Source organism: Pan paniscus, chromosome 2 (assembly GCF_029289425.2).
Source record: "Pan paniscus chromosome 2, NHGRI_mPanPan1-v2.0_pri, whole genome shotgun sequence".
Lineage (NCBI taxonomy): Eukaryota > Metazoa > Chordata > Mammalia > Primates > Hominidae > Pan > Pan paniscus.
Window position 1 is genome coordinate 2,125,651 of NC_085926.1, and position 21,764 is coordinate 2,147,414.

At 38.1% G+C, this 21,764-nt stretch overlaps 1 protein-coding gene and 1 long non-coding RNA gene across 5 annotated transcripts in view; one reads left to right on the forward strand and one right to left on the reverse strand.

Moving 5' to 3' along the window:
• LOC130541312 (uncharacterized) overlaps window positions 1-16,748 on the reverse strand; it is a 34,349-nt gene extending 17,601 nt beyond the window's left edge. The window contains exons 1-2 of the long non-coding RNA XR_008955353.1: window positions 16,637-16,748; window positions 4,830-4,919 (exon numbers count right to left, since the gene is read on the reverse strand). This is a non-coding gene — a long non-coding RNA (uncharacterized LOC130541312). The remainder of the gene's footprint in view (window positions 1-4,829; window positions 4,920-16,636) is intronic.
• Window positions 1-21,764, forward strand: part of LOC100989577 (contactin-4) — a 960,081-nt gene that overhangs the window by 29,156 nt on the left and 909,161 nt on the right. The window lies entirely within an intron of this gene.

A 21,764-nucleotide genomic window follows, 5' to 3' on the forward strand; every position in this document is an offset into this window, starting at 1 on the left:
TTGTTTTAAAAAAAATCAAGAATATTTCTAAAATATAAAAAAAAATACAGGAGAGATAATTTGAGTATCTTCACTTTTTACACTCCTGCCAAGAATTCCCCACAACCCCACCAATTACAGAAGGATCAGATTCCATATTGGAAATATATGCCAATTTCAATTTAGCTGCTCAGTACCAAGAATTCTTGCACCTATGAGATGCTAAAGGTTTGAACTAAATGGAGCCACATTCATCATTGTTGTAGAAATCTGCCAGTGTTTAAAAGGTGCTACAGGGAACCTTTAAGTCATGCACCAAATTAAAAGATTGCAGGCTCCACTGGTGTAGTCAAAAGCAAGCTCAAAGCTGAGTGGCATCAAACCAAGAGTAGAAGATAACTTGTTACTGAATTTTGTTCTTCCTCTGAATGCCACTCTTTCAAGCAGAGCGAGGAAAATATGAATTTTGTGTTGTTAAAAGATGTTTATTTCCACACCCTAATTTATGTTTCAAACTGCAGGCTTTTGCAGAGAGTGTTTCTCTGAAACTTTTAAAGAAAGTGACATGTTACTACATGGGAAGAAAAGATAGAGCCTGGTTGGTAACGATTATACAGTCAGGGCTTTATCTGCTTGCAGATAATTTGTGGCTTATTTTTAACCGTCTGCCAGTTTCTTTTCTCATTGTTCCATTTACCTGCTGATTGCAACCCTGAGCCAATCAGTCACTGGTGAGCATTTGGTGAATTCTACTTTTTTAAACTGGCCGAAAGAAAACACATATTTCCAAAATGGACATAGTGATACTAGCTAATATTTATTGAATACTTATTATGCAGTAGATTCAATATTTTAAATTTAACGTTTACAGAAACCTCACCATAGCAAGAATTATCATTACTGTTTTACTGATGAATAGGGTGAGGCTTAGAAAGGTAAGTAACTTGTCAAGGTCTTAAAGGTAGTCAATGTCAGAGCCAGGGCTTGGATCCAGGGGAAACCTGGTCAATTTTAATCCTGCACTGAGAGATGATCACAATCTGAAGACTGTGATCTACACTAAGATAGATTTTGTCAAACAAGCTGGTATCATGAGGAAGTCAGTTTGGATGATGATGGTATCCCATAACATGTCTCAAGAAGAACTTAGGGTGTTTAGCTTATGGTGGTGTAAATTCAGTGCAAGGGGATGTAATAGGTGTCTTCATTTACATGAAACAATTTCAAGTGAAAGATGACTTAGATCTGCTTTGCATTTGCACAGGGGTGAGATGTAAGACATATTAAAGAAAACCATAAAGAGCCAACTGAATGAAATGATTCATCAATAAATGTGTTTCCTCAACGTATAGTGAGTGTCCTATCAATGGAAACTTTAACAAACGAGCTAGATTTTGGTTTTACAGGACTCTTAGATCTATGGATTAAGATGTGTCTGTAATATTAGATGTATCTTAGAGAATAATTATCCAAAATATACTTCATGGAACATGGAGGAACTACAGACTAACATTTTCTATGGTAAAATATTTGGGAAATGCTTCATTTTTTCTTTCATCATATATTAACACGTTAAAGGCCAAATCAGCTATTTAGGAAAAGAAAATAAAACAAAATTTCACCAACTTTATGAAGCTAACATTTCCTGAGCTTTAACATTTTTCATTTGTTATTATTTTTTGATACTAGGAAAGCCTTCTTGTGATACCATTAAGATCCCATAGAACATTGCAAATGCTTGTCCAAACCTGTAAAAAAAAAAAAAAAAAAAAAAAGCACACATCATGTGCAGAGACTTCCCATGGGCATTGGGTGCAGCTATTTGTAATGAGAAACAAAATAACTGTTGGCTTCCTTAGTGGACTTGTGAGAACCAGTAGTTTTGCATGGTGCAGGGACAGATAAAGTTGTTTTCGATATGCTATTTTGGATTCTCTTTCACTCTAGGAAATAATCAAGTGTTGATGGTATTAAATTTCCTTTAGCATACATGCAAAGAGGGCATGTTTATAGACTTTGACTTGAACTTCTTCTAACAGGCCTTATTTTCCCTGAGTATGTTTCTACTTACTTAAAAACAGATGCTCTCTGAAAAATTCATGAAAACCAAAAATATGCTGGAGACTTTGGAGAGAAGCTCTTCACCCTGTTATTAAAGTTAGATTGTTTCTAACAATTTTTTTTTGCATCATCTGCTTGGCAGTTAACTTCATGACCTTGAACAACCTTTCTGGCTTTCCTGTAACTCAGTTTCCTTCATTTACCTACCTACTTAACCAGATTGTACATAAAATTACATAATATATATATAAATGGTTATATTAACAGATAGATCCTTTTAAACACACTTATATTGGTGGCTTTGTTAATGAATATTGCATTTGTGGCAGATAGACATGTTTCCTTAAATGAAGGTTTTCAAAACTGGCATTGTAAGTAAATTTTACATATTATCAGTTGCTTGCACCCAAAACTATTTCTACTGTGAACTGGAATACATCTTAAGAAATTATTTTAAAAGATGTAAATAACTAGTGGTAAAGTGATAGAGCACATCATAACTTTCTTCATTATCATAAGTAATGTGGCTTTGTCCATATGTTATTCTCATTTGAATTATAATTCTTATTTTTATTGTATGGGGGTTTGCACACTTTTATCCTCAACTTTTCTTTTTTATTTTAAAAAGGGAGTCTCAGGATTTTTCTTCTGAAGTTAAAATTTAACCCTAAAGAAAGATGCCACAGTAGTTTAGTCTGCTTTTCTGGAACTCTGAACCATTGAGGGCCAGAACTGACACTATAAGCAGGAGCAGCAGTCCCAAGATGGGATTCTAATATCAACCTTTGTTTTATCTGATTCACTATGAGTAAGAGGATACAATATGAGTGAACAGCAAACCTGTGAGAAACCTACAAGCATAAAACCAATGGTATTTAATTCAAGTAATAAAATAGAATTCTTAAATACCCTCTAAATTAAAAAGCCAGAAGATGCAGTTCTAATTACATGCCTTAACTAGAAGTAGGATATTTGCAGCTTATCAAGTTTTATGTAAATTTGTTCCTTTGGCACAATTTGCCTATATAAGCAGTATTAGTTCAGTATAAAATGTTTATTAGTTATTGAAACTGGCTCTAGTGTAATTTCTGTGTTTTAATACATAGTCCAAGTTTTGTGGGATCACCCTAGAGAGAACTGTGTGGTGTCTATGTTTTGCATAAACAGGTTTTTTGAATAATAGTAACTTACATATCTATAGTCTCTTATCTGAAGCCCTTGCGGTCAAAAGTAGTTTAGAATTTTAGATTTTAGAACGGTAGTATGCTACTAGTGCTGTGTGCTATGTGACATTCCAATAGAATCTTGGGCAATGGCCAAGCATGTTGACATTTCTTAGTGCTTGAATGGGATAAAGATCATAAAGAGCATCTTTTTCAGCTGAGGTCAGGTTGGGCTGACAGTGTGTTTGGTTTTCCAGAGCGTTTTGCATATTAGAACTGCAGATAAGGGATTATGGACCTGTAATAGTAAATATAATAGCTGACATGTATTGTGTTTATTCCAAGCCAGACATGGTACTTTACTTGTATTATCTCATTTAATCTTTGCAACTCTTTGAAGAAGGTGATAGTATTAATTTTGTTTTACAGATGAGGAAGAGTTTCAGAGAAGTTAAGAAACTTGCCTAAGGATACATACAACTAGTAAGAAAGTGGTAGAGTTACATTTCAACTAAGTCGAATTAGACACCAAATCTGGTGTGCACAATAACTAGTTATCCTCCTCGTATTCAGTGTCTCTGATCTGCAGCCCATAGACTCAGTCTTACATCAACATAAAGGGAATTAATACGAAGGGTATCAGGTGACGGAGTATCAGGCCCAGGGGATAATTGGGGAAAGAATGAGTCTCAGCAGCAACACTTCTTTGACAGTCTTTCTTGGCCATTTCCATTAGAATAAATATACTTCTAGTAGCAGTAAGATTCAGATGAGAGAGAATACTTGAGCTCGTGTTGCTGTTAGCTAGGGTAAAGTGGGGTGTCACAAATCCAGCATGATGGAGCAGTGTTCCTAAAGGAAAATTGATTGCTGTCAGCAAAAGATGTGATTCACGTGAGACAGCACACTCATGTAAAATGTCCACTGTATGGATGATTAATTAATTGCAGATGAAACTAACATTTGGATGAAAACCCCAGTTAGTTTTTAAAATATAATCCATTTTAAGTTTACCACCTGCTTGATACCAGCAAAACAGTTAACTGATCATCTTGAATACTCAGATTCCTGTGGCAGTTCAGACACTTTCTAGGTCTTGGATCTCAGATCTAGAATCAGTGAGCTTTTTTCTTATTTGTAATCTGAGACCAACAGTACATCTCCCAATTTACCTAGTGGGCATTTTGTTAGCTAAGATAGCCCAAAGAGCTTCTGGAAGTTCATACCCTATGTGTTCATATTTCTCATGCTGATTCTGTGTTGTTCTTGTACAACCAGCAGATGCAGTAGGGGAGATCCTGCATAACTTCTGTGGCCAAGTCATAAGGAGCCTTGCAATGTCCACCTTATTTTCTTGGCATCTTCACTCTAGGGGAAGCTACTACCGTGTAAGAAGTCTGATCATTATGCTGTGAGGAAGTCCAAGCTAACCACGTGGAGAAAGATCAATTCCTGGCCAGCCAGCTGCTATTCTAGCTCTCCCAGCTAGTGTGCCAGACATGTAAATTACCCTGGACATCCCCACCCAACCGAACCATTAGTTCATTTCAGTCTAAAGTGCCATCTGACTGAAATGGCATGAGCGATACCAAGGGACAACTGCCCAGCTGAGCCCAGACCACTCACAGAAACATGAGGGGCAATAATCCACGGTAATAAGTCACTAGGTTTCCCCGTAGTTTGTTATCCAATAGCAGATATCCAGAAACAGGTTTGCTGTGAAGAAGAGAGATAATGTGTTATATTCCTCAAATGAAGGTGAGCAGCTGTTTTATTATAATTGCTTTGACAATCCAGAAAGCAAGGTCTTTCTCTCTAATATCCTCGGAGGTTTCATTACAATTTGCCATTGTGATGAGGATAGTGATCATGCTGTACTCTCTGGACAGGGATAGAGAGTGTTTGTGATTGGCCAGCATCCAAGATTGTCATCATTTTTCCTTAGTGCAGGAGTTTAAAACATTCTGCCATTTTCTCACTCGTATTTATATTTTCACAATGAATGGGGTTTTCTCTAATAAGATTACTGTCATAAAGTCTCTTATTTAAAACTTCTGATGGATCCTCATTGTGGATGACAGGGCCCATTTCTCTGTTTTTGTAGACTGTCCCTCTGTCCAGAAACTACAGGGGAAATAAGATGTAGATTTTGAAAAAGTGACAATGAGTCAAAGAACAGTTGGTCAAACAGCTTCCCAGCAGTTGGGACAGGCTGCCAGAGTGAATGTCAAAGAGAAGTTGGTTCTTGGATGGTTTTACAGAAAAACAAGATAATGAAACAAAGAAATAAGAAATAAGTAGGAGGCATGCAGAGGGACAAAAATGAAGGACTTGATATTAGGACACCAGAGCAATCAGTAGTAGGTTGGATAGGAGGAGTTGAGAAGAGGGAGGAGGAAGCAACTGAGGGTTGGTTGGAACTTCAGCACTTAATGGGTTCACCCCCTCCTATCTGTAATTAATTCTAGCTTTAGTTACTTCATTTTCTCCTTAGAGGAAGATAGAGTGACCTGGACTATCTTCTTTATGTTATAGTTGTTTAGAATCAAAGGGCATTTTCTTAAAGTCTCTTTTCCCGAGTAATTCTTAAGATTTCTTAAGTGTCATTGTCTCTTCAGGTGGAGTCATAAAATGCATCTCTATGAGGGGCAATAAAATGCATGGAGGTGCCTTTTATGGCTGTTGCTAGCAGAGGACTAGAATAAGATAATGATGGTATTTTGCAAATAGTGATAAGGAGCAAATTGCACATTCCAATGTCAATCTAGTCTCAAAAGAGTATAGCTCAAAGTTTCTACAAAGCTTTTTGAAAGCTTTTCTTTTTTGAAATGAGTCTCTGATTTCTGTTTTTCCTAGCTATACATAGATTTTATTTTGAGGAAAATTTTAGGTAGTAACATTATCCTTAATATTTACTGATTTGCTGTAGAATTTTAAACTGGACAAATGAAAGCCCTTGAGGAAGAGACATTTATATTCTAGCATAGCGAAATAAATATATGTCTTGCAACTTGAATTGTTGTTAGGAAATTACTTGTGTGCCTGAGTTCATGAATTATTTAATTTAAGATTATTTTCCTTTTTCTGATTTATCACTGGCTAGGTCCTTTAACAATCTTTTGATTTATTAAGAGTCATTTTCCAGAATTAGATTTAAAGCTCTATTGTTTTCTTATGATTTTCCTATGAAAATTGAGTATGTCTCTTATAAAAGCTATATTTCTCTTGTTTGACTTATCTCATTTCTCTGTTATGAAAGGCAATCATTTTAAAACTGATTAAATTTTAAAAAATTGACCTAATCTGAAAAAACCAGCCCATTTCATGATCCTTCTTCACTTATTGGAAAAGACTATGGAGTCAGGAGTTGGGGAATGTACCGACCTCCATTAAGAGGTAAATGACTTGCTTGTGTCTAGAAGCGTTTGTGTCGTTTGCCTCTCAGTGCTTGCTGCAGTTTTAAGGAAATTGTTCTCCTATTGAGGTTACGTATCAGAATCACCCTTGAAACTTTTCATTAATAAAGATTCTCTGTCCCCACAATGAGGTTTATTAAATCAGAATCTCCAGGGCACTGGTGTGCTGAACGAGTCTCCTAGGTGATTTGAATTCGTACCCCAGTCTGCATCTGAAAACTGCTGCTTTTCAAAGAGAGGCAGACAGGTTGATGGATGATAGGATCCAGTCTGACACATGGAAAAGCTACAAGGAGGGAGCATGGAGGAATCCTTCATTTAGGGAGACATGAGTATTGTGAATGATGGTGTAATCACTGCTAAAAATTTCTCGGGTTTCTAAGAAAGTTTTATGTCCTCAGTTGTCTTGATGGTGTCTCCAGCCAAGCTCTAATGCCGTGGTTCCCAACTAGGGGCATCTTGGTCTCCAGGGGCTATTTAACAATGGCTGGTCCTATTTTTGGTTGTGATAACTAAGGGGATGCCACTGGCATCTAGTGATTAGAGGCCAGGGATGCTGCTGAACATCCTCAGTGCAAGGGGAGCCCTGTGTTAGTCAGAATTCTCCAGAGAAACAGAACACATATGATGGCCCAGCTTATGCGGGAGTCATGTGGGAGTTTTCTCTTACTCAGCTTTTTGTCCTCTTTTGATCTCCAGTTGATTGGGTGAGGACCTCCCACATTATGGAGGGCAATCTGCTTTACTTAGTCTGGAGATTCAAATGTTAACCTCATCCAAAATATCCTCACAGACACACCCAGAATTACATTTGACCAAATATCTACACAACCTGTGGCCCAGTCAAGTTGATATATAAAATTGACCATCACAGCCCCTTACAACAAAGAGTTATCAGGCCCAAAATGTCAGTAGTGTCAAGGCTGGGAAACCCTGATCTAGTGAAGTGCAGTGAAATTCTCAAAATAAAAATATTCTAGGGGCCAGCATTGAAAAGGATGTGGCAGGGCCAGGTAGGAGAGCATTAGAGATGGCCTGTGTGGACCCTGAGGAAGCCAGATGAGATAAAGAGGAGGAGAGGGCATGAACATAGGATAAAAGCTCGAGACAGGAAGAGATGGGGTTAAAATGAACATCAGGTACTTGGAAAGAGGGATGTTCATCAGGTGTTATTTTTCCTAGCAGTGTTATGTAAAATACGAGTACTATCTGAAAGTCTGAAAAAGATAGGGCCAATTTAACATCAGCTTTAAGATAGTAAATCTCTATTCTGTAAGATGTAATGGTAGTTTTTAAGCCTTGAAAATTGGAAATGTTAGACAATGGTAGCATATGTGAGCCAGAGAGAATTTGATGGTAAATTTGTAGTACAGAACTTTAGACTTGTTTTTACCAGGAAGAAGCATCAGAGAAACAGTGAGAGTAATCAGCGCATATTTGTTGTATTTCTGAGGCTGGTAATGGAGCTAAAGTGTGGGGGCAGAGCTTTTTGTTTGGGAAAGTGGGGAAATGGGGCTGGTCAATGCAGATGAAGGGGTGCTATGGGAACCTTATGATGTAAAATACACGCTCTCATTGTCTTCACAAGTGTAGCTCTAATTGCCTGACCTATGTGCAGATTTGTTGTTCAGAACAAATGGGGTTACCGTAAGTATGGAAAGTGGTTTCTGGTCTACAGTGAGTTGGAGAGACTAGAGAGGCAAGCCAGTGCTCTTAAATAGCAGTGACCCATCTAAGTTCATTTTTCATCACCCTTCTGGTAAATACTTCCTAATTTTCTCTAGGGGATGTGCTTTCCCCATGTTTGATCTGTTTTTTTCTGAGAGGTGTTTGGTTCATCCTGGTTGTAGGGTTGGGTTTGTGATATAGGCATAGCCTCTCAGAGGCATTTGGCCATAAGTCTTATCTGGGTATGGGCTCATGACCCCAGGTCAATCTAGTCAGATCTGCTGATGTTAATTCTGAGGCTCTTTTCTTTCTTTACTTTTGTATTTGGAGGTGTAAGGATGTAATCCCACATTCTTGGTCATAATCTTATCATACTATAGAAAGGGACTTTTTCAAAATGTAGTTAATTCAAGGAAGACCAGAGTTGAGAGACCTTATATCATTTGTGCTCCTGGATGAAGCTGTACCTGAAGCTCGGTTGTCCCAGAATTCTGTTATGTAAATTATTAAATTTCTTTTTTGATTATACTAGTTTGTGTTGTTTCTTTCACTAATGACTGAACGAATTACTAAAAGATACACTGAATTATTAGGAGAAACTGTCCAATTAGTAAGTGATATAGCCAACTAATAACTAATTAATTAATGTTTCTTACTCCATTATTTGGGCTCTGTGTATATATTGGTGATATTCTTCCATTCTTGTTTGTTTGTGTTTTGGAGAGTTTGACAAAAATGCATAGGCTCTCTCTGGTAATGCTTGGTTTAAAGCATATTTCATATTCAGAAAGTTGTTGTATTTGAGAAGCGACGTGGTAATTGGTTTTGAGAGTATACATCTTAGACAATTAAATGGTTACATTGCTTCCTTCCTTGGTTAAAAAAAAAAAAGAAATCCAAGGGTATTCCAGTTGTATAAATAGGGACAACACAGTTTATGCTATTTGTAATTACAGATACCACTCAAAAGAATTCATTCCATTTACTTTTGTATTAGTGTACTGTGGAAAGTCATTAATTATAATGTCTGTTCTTATCCAACAACATGCAATAAGTAAAGATGAAAATATAGAGATTATTTGTTTGAATAACTGGTTGCATGCCATCCGGTTTTATATGATTGCTGAAATGCAAAACAAACAAACAACCCCCCCCCCCAAAAAAAAAACCCACCGTTCTTAAATAAGACATTTGTGACATAACAAATTAGAATCTAGGAGAAGGAAAATATTTTCCCAGTGTCTAAAGCCATTGAATCAAAATAATCGTGTAGATCACACTTTAGTTCAGATATAACCTAAATAAATTCTCTAGCCAGGGCACCCATCTGTCAAAACATAAAACTCTGGCCCTCATTTAAAATGGCTCCTTTAGACTGAGGTCATCTAGCTGTATCTAAATTGGACATGAAATGTCAATTTCATACCTTATAGTGGCACATTTCATATTGCTCTACTTAAGGTTATGTCAACTTTACCCATAAAATGCAAGTGATTTAGGTCTTATTCTAAATGAACTAACCAGATACATCAGCAATGGGCACTGCCTTGCCACTGTAGACAAAGGGAATGTTTGAAGGGAAGACAGAAACCACTTATTCTGTTTCTTAACTCTGGAAGTATAGGTGTTCCAGGTTGGGATGTCTTGTCTATATTTTCGTTCCTTGTAAATGATAATTTGGGGGTGGGGGGATTAGAAAGATGCTTTATTCAAAATGAATTGTATTGCCTGCAGGCAATTCACTTGCTTAAGTTATATTTGTGAGTTATTGTATGTAACTTTATCACATTGGAAAGTTTATGAACCTTGTGTAGAAAGAAGATTGCATTTTGGGAGCTATGCACATCATGGCTTTTTCACAAGTGACAGAAAAGTGCTGCAGATGATTTAAGCAGGAAGAAATGAATTTTTCGAAAGATTTTGAGTCCAGAAGGGAGATAGGACAGTCAGTCTTGGAAGATGAAAAGGACAAAGCCAAAGCGGGCCAGGCAGGCAAGGGAGTAGTGTTGTGAATGCCCTACCCCACCCCTGCTGCATCTGAGTGTTGCAACTGCCTGTGTTGCCACTGTGTAAACACTGCTCCTTAATATCTGCTTCCTTGGATCCGAATTCAGAGCCCCGGAGACAGTGCATCTCATTGGCTGAGCATGTATCAGCCATTGGTAACCAAGCTGCAAAGAGGCTGGGAAAGTAAGTAGTCGGCTCCTTCAGCTTCTAGCTGGAATGTGATCACCTCCCAATATGTCTTCTTCTTCTTTTTTTTTTTTTTTTTTTTTTTTTGAGACGGAGTCTCGCTCTGTTGCTCAGGCTGAAGTGCAGTGGCACGATCTCAGCTCACTGCAACCTCCACTTCCCGGGTTCAAGTGATTCTTCTGCCTCAGCTCCCTAGTTACTGGGACTACAGGCGCCCACCATCACACCTGGCTAATTTTTGTGTTTTTTACTAGAGACGGGGTTTCACCATGTTGGCCAGGCTGGTCTTGAACTCCTGACCTCAAGTGATCCACCTGCCTTGGCCTCCCAAAGTGCCGGGATTACAGTTGTGAGCTACCGTGCCCAGCCCCAGTATGTCTTCTTACAGTGGGGGTATCTAAAAACAGGAAGAAGTTTCAGATGCTTGGCAGCTGACATGGCTAATTTTATGTCAACTTGACTGTATCATGGGGTGCCTGGATAAAACATTGTTTCTGGGTGTTTCTGTGAAGGTGTGTTAGGTTGAGATCACCACTAGAATAAATGGACTTAGTAAAGCAGATTGTGAGTGGTCATCATCCAATTCACTGAGGGCATGAATAGAACAAAAATACCGAAGGGGGAAGAATTAAGAATTTGTCCCTTTCTCTTCCTGCCTGCTGGTTGAGCTGGGACATTGGTCCTCTCCTGCCCTGGAACTGGTATTTATACCATTTCCTGGTTATCAGGCCTTCAGACTTGAACTGGAATTACACCATTAGCTCTTCTCTGGATCTCCAGCTTATAGATGGCAGATTTTGGAACTTCTCAGTCTCCATAATCATATGAGCCAATTCTTTGTAATAAATTTTCTTTTCTCTCTCTCTCTGCCTATCTATCCATCTAGTTATCTGGATATATCACCTATGGGTTTTCTTTCTCTGGAGAGCTCTGACTAATAGAGTAGCCAAAGCAAAGACAGTTTGTATGTGTATGGTTTTATGGGGAGTGGATTTTCAGGAAAGCAGGAAAAAGATTTTTTCCAGGGCACTTGGGTAGTGCATCTTTTTTCCTTTAACAAATGGGGGAGAATGTGGCCTTCTGAGTACTGGGTTTGCTTAATGAATCAGGAGAGCCAATGTTTATAAATATTCCTTTAAATGGCAGAGCATAGATCCTGGTTTGTAGTCCCCTTAGTATATTTGTAATGTTTTCATCACACCCCTAGGCCAAAGAAAATACTCAACATTAAGTAGTTTTATTCATTAGGTAGGTAGGTTGAAACAAATGAATAAGAATTTATGTACTAACATAATTTGAAAAATATATATATCATTTGAAAAAACACACAAATTGAAATAAAATATTTTTTTTCTTAAATAACCACTATTGCTTACTAATGGGATATATCCTCCTGTTGGGCACAGAATGACTTCACATACATTGGAATTAGATTGGACACTGCTACCTGATTCCCGTCCACATTGATTTTCATGAAGCACATTTTATTACAGCAATGGCTATGAACCCAGCTTTGCAAAGATATAACATAATGAAAAGGAATGTAATGCAATCAAATATTGAAACTGCCAGCTACCTCGAGCTATCCTGGCAGTTGAGCATAGCTTGGGAGTGGTAGACATAGATTATCATTGAAATTCTAATGTGAGCCTGATGGCAACTTGAGTTGAAGGGTATTCTTGCAAGACTGCTTGGTTGGGGAGTGTCAGACCAGCTGGATGTTTCCAGAACCAAGGGCCTGGGAAAAACTATGCCAGTGTGCACAGTGCACACTCTTCCTCAGTGTAGCCACTCTGCTTCTGATGTGTTTTGTTGTCTAAATCAGTCAGCAACCTATCACAGATGTGTGCATCTTTTCCTATCAATCCACAAAACCCACCTGATATGGTTTGTCTGTGTACCCACCCAAATTTAATCTTGAATTGTAATCCCTATAATTCCCACCTGTCATGGGGGGCACCCAGTGGGAGGTGATTGAATCATGGACACAGGTCTTTACTGTGCCGTTCTTGTCATAGCAAATGCGTCTCACACGATCTGATGGCTTTATAAAGAGGAGTTCCCCTGCGCAAGCCCTCTTGCCTGCCGCCATGTAAGATGTGCCTTTGCTTGTCCTTTGCCTTCCACCATGCTTGTGAGGACTCCCCAGCCATGTGGAACTGAGAGTCCATTAAACCTCTTTTTCTTTATAAATTACCCAGCCTCAGGTATGTCTTTATTAGCAGTGTGAGAACAGACTAATACACCACCTGAAATAATGTACCCCTTAAAATCCTTATTTATGGATTGATGAGAAAACAGAGCTTTCGTTTTATATGATTAACAGAAGATAAGTGCCTCTGTTGCCCAGATCAGACTGTCTTAGTTCATTCAGGCTGCTATAACAAGTTACCATTTTCTGGGTAGCTCCTAAGCAACAGAAATTTATTTCTTACAATTCTAGGGTCTTGGAAGTCCAAGATCACGGCAACTTCAGACACTTTTGGTGAGGGCCCACTTCCTGGTTCATAGATGGACCTTCTTGCTATGTTCTCACATGGGTATAGGAGGTAACAGAGCTCTCTGCAGCCTCTTTTATAAGGGCACTAACCCCATTCATGTCCTAATTACCTCCCCCAAAGCCCCAACTCCTAATAGCATCACCTTGGGTATTAGGATTTCAAGATATGAATTTTGGGGGAACATAAACATTCAGACCATAGCATAGGCCAATTAAGAACTAGGTATATGTAAAAGCATGGCTCCTTTCTTTTTTGGTACAAAGCTGGTGTATGCCTCAAAATTTATATTTTGCACTCAGAAAAATTCTTCCTTTTATTCCCTGAACTGCTTGTTCATGTGATCTCTACTTCTGTGTGTCCAGGTCTTTGATATGTGTATGAGTTGACTGTTTCATTGTGTCGGAACATCTTTTGATTGTGTCAAGAGTTCCAGCTTCTTTTCTTTAAAGATCCTGTTTTATAATCTGCCAGCCTGACCACACTCAGCGTACAGTCTTCAAAGTTACGGGTTATGTGAAGCTTTCAAATGAGATATTACTTACTCCTGTTCTTCAGCTGGAATATCAGTTGCTGGGGGAGCTGGAGAAACAATTCCCAAAATGCAGAGGACCTTAGCATTTCTACAATGTTGTCATTGCAGGGTATTGTGATAGGCAGAATGCTGGCCCTGCCCCAAAGATGCCAGTGTCCTAATCTCTAGAACCTCTGAATATGCTACCTCACATGGCAAAAGGGACTCTGCCAATATGATGAAGGTAAGGATCTTAAAATGAGGAAAAAATTCTGGATTATCCTAGTGGACCTAATATTTTATAAGCGTACTTGTAAATGAAAGAGAGGGGCAGGAGTTGTGATTATGTGATTGCTGGCTTTGAAGATGAAAGAGGACCATAAGCCAAGGATCAAGGTCAGTCCCTAGTAGCTGGAAAAGCCAAGAAAACAGACTCTCTTATAGACCCTCCAAAAGGAACAGGAAGGAAGCCCTGCCCAGTCTTAATTGTAGCCCAGTGAGACCCATTTTAGACTTCTGATTTCCAGAACTGTAAGACAGTAAATGTGTATTGCTTTAAATTACGACATTTGTGGCAATTTGTCACGTCAGTAGTAGGAAATGAATATAGCTATAAAGTGGAAGAAACCATAGAAAGTTCACTGAGCCTTTTGAGATTAATCTTTAACTCATATTCTAAAATCATATAGCTCCCTGAGTCTCAAACTGATAACTACATAATCACACTTTCACTGTTCTCAGGTTTACTACAAGCAGAATTACCCCATACTGGTGTTCAGGCAGATGAATTCTCACTATGAAATACTTTTTAATTGGCGTTCTTATGATTGCCTCCAAAATGTTTAAACCTTTTGACAGTTGCATCCATTTTATGAATCCATCTTCAGTAATAAAGATTGAAATGCTCTAACCCACCAAAAATTAGTGGCTTAATCAGAAACTGAGGGTGGTTCTATAAATCCAAAGCTGCTGGTTATTAGACCTCACTGCCATCATTGTGTATTTCTTCATCCTGATGCATCTCACATTCATTTTTTGACACGTTAATGATTTCTGTCATAGGCATATTAACTGTCCACGTGTAAATGTGAGGGACACTGCTTTGGTTTACCATGGGGCTATTTCGATTGGTCATACAGCCAAAGAAGGAAGTAAAGGATGTAAACAGTGTGGGTGCTTGTATTTTTTTCCAATATTTGTGGAAGCATCTGTTTCTACATATGACTGGCACAAATGATATCTTTTTGTAAAATATTTCATAATTTCTCCAAAATATACCAGCTTTCTGGTTTTGTTTTTAGAGCTAGAGACTTTGTCTGCTCTCCTGACTTTTTGATACTCTTTCTTTCCTTTTTTTTCCTTTCTTTTTTTTTAAAGATGGCGTCTCATTCTGTCGCCCAGGCTGGAGTGCAATGGCATGATCTCAGCTCACTGCAACCTCACCTCCCGGGTTCAAGAGATTCTCCTGCCTCAGCCTCCCCAGTAGCTGGGATTACAGGTGCCCGCCACCACGCCTGGCTAATTTTGTATTTTTAGTAGAGATGGGGTTTCACCATGTTGGCCAGGCTGGTCTCGACGTCCTGACTGCAAGTGATCTGCCCGCCTCGGCCTCCCAAACTGCTGGGATTAGAGGCGCAAGCCACTGTGCCTGGCTGATATGCTTGCATTTTTCACTCCCTTTTTAATCTTCCCCTCCATTACCAGTTTACAGACTACTACAGCTGCCTCTGCAAATGATAGAAGAACAAAAATTAGGAGGAGAGGGGGCTGGAGGAGGAGGAGAAGAAAGAAGCAGAGAAGGAGAAGGACTTCGTAGAAACTACGGCTGCTTTCAGGCATGTAATGTGAGATCTTGAGAGAGAATTAAGGAGTGAATTTCCACGTAACTTTCAAATATTGTAAATGGGCTGCCTCTATTTCTTGCAATTGCCAGGCAATGACAGTGTACTTTACTTCTACTCTCCTCTGAAGGAGCAAAATGAGTGCTCTATGGCCTTAACCTCTATTTCTCTCTTGACTAGATTCAAACGTATGTCATGCTTTGAGCCTTCATTACGTAAGCGATTTTTCTCAAGGTCACTGGGAGCACCATGTTCACTGCCTCTGGATGGTTCACTGTACTGCCGTACAGCCTTGCTGACCATTTCATGATTTTGGGTTCATTTTCATTTTATAGACTGGATTTTTTTCTGTTTTACGTTTCCCATTTTCTTTGTTACTTAGAATTAACCATGACCAGATCAATTAATAATATAGTTCAGTTTGTCTTATTCTATTTGTGCATTTGGTTTGCAGTTACCTTCACAAATATTCTGGTGGCTAATGAAGTTAAACCAAAGTTTGTCAATCTGATTTTACATAAGCTGTGTGCCAAAACTGTGTTAGGTTCAATAATGCTCATTTTCTTGTTTAATTTTCACAACAACTAAGAATATTATCAGATTCATATTCTCCTTAGATAATTAATAATTAATCAGATTATTATTCTCCTGAGAAGGAGGTGATACTATTCTTGATTTACACATAAAGAATCTGAGGCTCAGAGAATCACCAGCAGATTGTAATTTTGAGCCTAGATCATCAATGTCTAAATTCTTGCTCCTCTTATTATACCATTCTACTAATTTATCAATGATAAATATTTGTTAAATGCATGTTGTGTGCTAGGCATTGCACCCTGTTCTTTATTTACAAACATATGAGTTATTATTATCTCTAATTTGTAGATGAAGAAAATGAGTTTAGAGTTAAATGATTGCCCAGGATTATGTTGTCATAAGTGCAGAATCAGTAATCAAATTGCTGTGCTGTGTCCTCCAGGGCCTGAGTTCCTACATTGCCATGAGCCATTAAAGGTAAGATGCTAATTAAAGGTATCCATGACTAATTTTAATGGCTAACACAAGTTTGGTGAAATTGATTTACCATAATATTTTGGTTACTTTTTAGGGCTACTCAGATACACATACTTGAACTGTAGCAGCAAATAGTGAGAGGGGAAGTAAAGATTCTGAGCCTCCTTTCTGGGTTTACAGCAATATTTTGAACTAAGAAGATGAAGTAGAATTAGACATGGGCAAAGCTCCATCCCTTTCTTCTGCAGGTGAGAAAGAAATAGAGGGTGTAGGAGGTAAGCATACCTACCTAGTAAGCCTTCATGATTTAGGTATCTGGAGCAGGTGGGACTGGAGCAATTGCCATGAAGTTCACAATTTTAGTGTGGCCTGTGATCTATTTCTTTGGCCACAGCTTACATATCAGGCCTGGGGATTTTTCTGGATTCTGAAGGTTCTAGCTTCCAGCCTTGAAATTATTCTCCTACTTGTAGGTCAGTAAAACAAGAGTTTCTTTACTTGAAAGTTTTAAGTTGACAGTTGCCATGATAAATCACTCCCACTGATAGTGTTTTAGACTTTGTTGGTTCTACCTTACGGGATTTTCATAGAGTTTCTAAAAGGGAAAGACAAGCACTAGAGTGAAGAATTGTTCTTATTGTGGAAGAATCATCAACCTTGGCTGGACACAGAGATCAAGGGGTTCAGGGATGGGTGGCAAAGGATCATTGAGAGGGTTACATGTGACCCTTGCCTAACTATAGTAGTTAATTCAACTCTGCCTACACAATGACACGGATTACTGAGGATATGACTTGTATTATACTCATCTCTCTGACCCCACATCCTAATGTTAATAATGATTCTTAAACCTGGAATTGAGAACTCAAATATAAACCAGTGCCCAGCACATAGCAAGTCATCGATTAAGTTTATTGAATTAAATAAAATATTGGAATTGTATCTGTCAAAGCCATATCAGCTCTAAGCTTCTTAAGAGAAAAATCTGCCCAGAATTTCTCAGGAGGGATTTCTCAACATCGAAGCCGTCCTGTTCATATTGGATTTATTGTACTTACATAAACAGGAATACACGAGCAGGGAAGATCAGAAGATCAGTTACCACAATAAGGGTTTTGTACCATGATATACATCATTTTCGCTCCCCTAGGAAAGCACTGCTGATGAAAACAATTTTGGAGGGAGGTGGTCTCAAGAGAGTAGATGTTCAGGTGGAGGTTATCTCTGGTGCTCTGGGCTTCTTATTCATAATTTTCTCTTATGAAAGAGAGTGGTTTTCAACTTCACAATTCCTTTGCTCATTTGGAAATATAGTAGCAGAAAGATGAAGAGACTTTGTGACCCACAACTAAAGTCTGTGTTCTCTTGTCACTTCATCAAATTAGTTCTGGTGGCATTTGGTTCCCCCCCAGAAATAAATCACTGTTAAATGATTCTTTATAAAGCAGTCCACACATTTATCATACCACAGTGATCTGAACCCATTTAGGGAATTATAAGCTGCAGTTGGTCATGTTGCAGGCCTAGCAACTCTGGCCTTGTCACATTGCATCTCTCTCCACTCCCTGTGCTACCATTAATCCTTCAGGACTGAGATTCAAGGGTTTGCCAGTTAGAGGCTTGGAAATAATCATATAAAACATAATAGTGTGGCAAGGTGAGATCGAGCTTTTAATTTTTTTAAGTTCACAGAGAGCAAGAAGACAGATAGGAAAGGACCGGCAGATTGGGAAAAATCAGGAATGAGATGAAATATCCTCAAAACTTTAGCTTTTATGATTCCACCTCACATTCAGTTTAATTATGAAATTTACTGGCAGTGACAATTGGCTTTTGGCATAAATTAATCATGCCAAGCATTATACATGAAATAAAATCTCAATCCTATTTGTTGAACATTTTCTAAGAGCTTGGCAATCTTGCCCAGCACTTTACATAGGGTTTCTCCTTATTTACCTTATGAAATATGTTATTATTATCATTCCCACTTTTAATATGAGAATATTTGGGGATTAGAAGGCTTAAGTAATTTGACAAAGGTCATATAGGCTAGCATAATAGACTAGAAAACAAACTCAGGATGCTGTAATTACTACACTGGAATCATTCTTAGTTTTTTTTTTTTAAATGAAGTTGGCATTAGTTTTGTTTTTTAATCTTTAATACTTTTATTTGAGAATTGATAATTAACCATTTTAAGAAAATAGTTACATAAATTTAGAAATCATTTGGAAAACAGGTAAAATTGCTACATTATTTCAATTTATATTTATTTTATTTTTAAAATAAATAATATTTTTTATCTATATTTGAGGGCTATATGAGAACCTAAGACTTCTATTGATGTTAATTATTGACTTTTATTTACTGTAGTTTTAGTGAATAATTTAATTGACTATTCTATTAATTCAGTCATCATATGCTAAACCTAGAGTAACTGCTGTTAGTATTTTTTTTTAGCTACTACAGATTGAAGTATTTTTGATTAGAGTAAAATTTATTTCTAAAGGTAACCTGAGTAATATATCTGTGTTGTAGATAGATATTACTATCTATAGTAATATCTATGCATATAGTATCTATGTAGTAGCGTTGCAATTTATTTTGCTATTATCTAAAATAAGAAATATATTTTATATTGTTCCAGTAAATGCAAACATATAAACACATATATATGAAATTGATACTTCATAAAATATTAGTTACCCTTATTATAATCAGTGCTCACTTGATATTTTACATTTTATCCCATCGTAAAATAGATACTGGTCATGACTCACAGTATTGATTTCATAACTCCCTAATGGTTGTAGCCTGCAGTTTATCATTTGTTCAAATGTAGTGTGGTGGGAAAGAAAGATGATATGACTCTTCAGACAGAGATGTCTGGTCCCTACCCTGATATGTGTTAGTTATATGTCACCTTACCTATAAAATGGTGATTATCAGTACTTCTCAGGGGATGTGTAAAGCCTGGTACCTAGTAGATAATTAGTAAATATCAGTTTCTTTTGTCTTTAGAGCTCACACTTCATTCCATAGTTTTTTGTTGTTGTTTTGTTTTGTTTTTTTGAGACGGAGGCTCACTCTGTCGCCCAGGCTGGAGTGCAGTCGTGATCTTGGCTCATTGCAACCTCTGCCTCCTGGGTTCAAGCGATTCTCCTGCCTCAGCCTCCCGAGTAGCTGGAACTATAGGCACTCACCACTATGCCCAGCTAATTTTTGTATTTTTAGTAGAGATGGGGTTTCATCATATTGGCCAGGATGGTCTTGATCTCTTGACCTCGTGATCCACCCACCTTGGCCTCCCAAAGTGCTGGGATTATAGGAGTGAGCCACTGTGCCCAGCCTCATTCCATAGTATTATAGAAAATGTCGAACTGTTTAAGCATTCCAGCACTTTATTTTTTAATTGTTATTATTTTTCTACCCTCAGCATGCATCAGAGGAGCATTCCAGCCCTTGAGTTTGGATTTTCTTGCTATTTCTGATTTTAACTATGTGTGTTCTTCATATCTTGGACTAAAAAATAAAAACAAATTAAAAATAGCAAAAAAAAAAATTGCAGTAATTTTAACAGAACAATATTAAGTACTCTGGAAGCCAGAGCAGAAGCTAGGGGCTCGTTAGGGGCTCGTTCATTTTTATGTATCATCAATGGAAATGACTTTTATTTGTTAATTATTTTTTATGACCACCTATTGTAACATCTTCCAACACATATTTCCCCCTCTTTCCTGTCCTCCACTCTTTAACCTTCCTTGCCCATTTTTTGTAGAGATGCCAGTGAGGTCTTTCTCAGTCAGTGCTTCAATCCCATTATTTCCCATCTCAACAGGCTTCACTGGCTCACCATGATCTTTCATATTAGTCACAGGCTCCTCAGCCTGAATTGAGGCCTTTATGACACAATTCTAGTCTACCTTTGGAGATGTGCTTCCTTTCAGTGTCCTCTCTGTATTTCATACTTACTGCTTTGATCAAACAAGATGGCCTGTCTTTTTCCAAATGGATCTCCCAATTTCCAGGCTCTGTGTATTTCCTTATCTTGTACCCTCTACCTAGAGGATTTTTCTCCTGGTCCATCTGTCCTCATTAAAAACTCCGCTCCTGTTTTCAGATTCCTTGTCTGTTTCATTGTGACTCTTCTAATTGATTCTCTTTCACTCCCACACTACTTCTATTGATGTTGATTTCTCTGAAGCTGGCTCCTAGTGCCTTTTTTCTTCTTAAGGCATGATAGTGTGTCTCAAGTTGGAATGATTTCATGGCTCCCATATGGTTGATTGGTGGTGGGACTTTATCGCTAATGATAATTCAGAAAATAGTAGTAGGACTAATTGCAATTCTGCAGATTTCACCTTAAACATATGCTGCTTCTTGGGCTGTGGAAGTTGGACACATTGAGATAAGATTATTCAGAAAAACAGCAAGGCCGGGCGCAGTGGCTCCCTCCCATAATCTCAGCACTTTGGGAGGCCTAGGTGAGAGGGTCGCTTGAGCCCAGGAGTTTGAGAGTAGCCTGGGCATTATAGGGGTACCCTGTCTCTACAGAAAAAAAAAAAAAATTAGCCTTGGTGGTGTGTGCCTGTAGTCCCAGCTACTCAGATGGCTGGGGTAGAAATCACTTGAGCTCAGAGGTGCAGGTTGCAGTGAGCTGAGATTGCACCACTGCACTTCAGCCTGGGTGACAGAGCGAGCCCCTGTCTCAAAAAAAAGAAAAGAAAAGAAAAGAAAAAAATATTAGTAGGTCTAACTGTAATTTTCTAACTTCTGGTTTTAAATATACACTGTTTCTTGGGCAGTGACAGTAGGGTAAAATTACCCAGTTTGTGTAAATCTTATGAGGCTTGATAAATGGACTTAATAATTATCAGATGACGAAATTAAATGAGTCGGTGAATGTTAATGCGTCCCTCCTTCCATATAACTAGATGCCTTGGGACAGTTCCAATATGTGGCATTTATATTGTATTATGATGTGTTAATAATGTGGATCAGAGACAAGCAAAAGTCAAGGATAAATGTAATTTTCTGTGAAATGTATATTTAATACTTTTTAACATTTAGCGGAATTACCTTTGGATGTCAATTGAACGTTACATCCCCTTACTACCGTGACTGTGTGTGTGTGTGTGTGTGTGTGTGTGTGTGTGTGGTGTCTAAGGAGTAAATCTATTCTCTTACTGCAATTTCAAACACTGAAGTATTGTAAACTTTCTCTAATTGTATCGAGTTTTATATATTTTGTTGATTCTAAGAGTTTTTGTGTATGTGTGTGATATCAGTGAATCAGGCAAATTTCCCAGTGTGTGAAGCTTTTGGGTCAGCTATTAGGTTATTACATCATTTCAGAAATGCTCCGTCTGCCTTCTGGTGGCCTTCAGATTTGGCCAAGTAGTGGAGTAGTGCAAAGA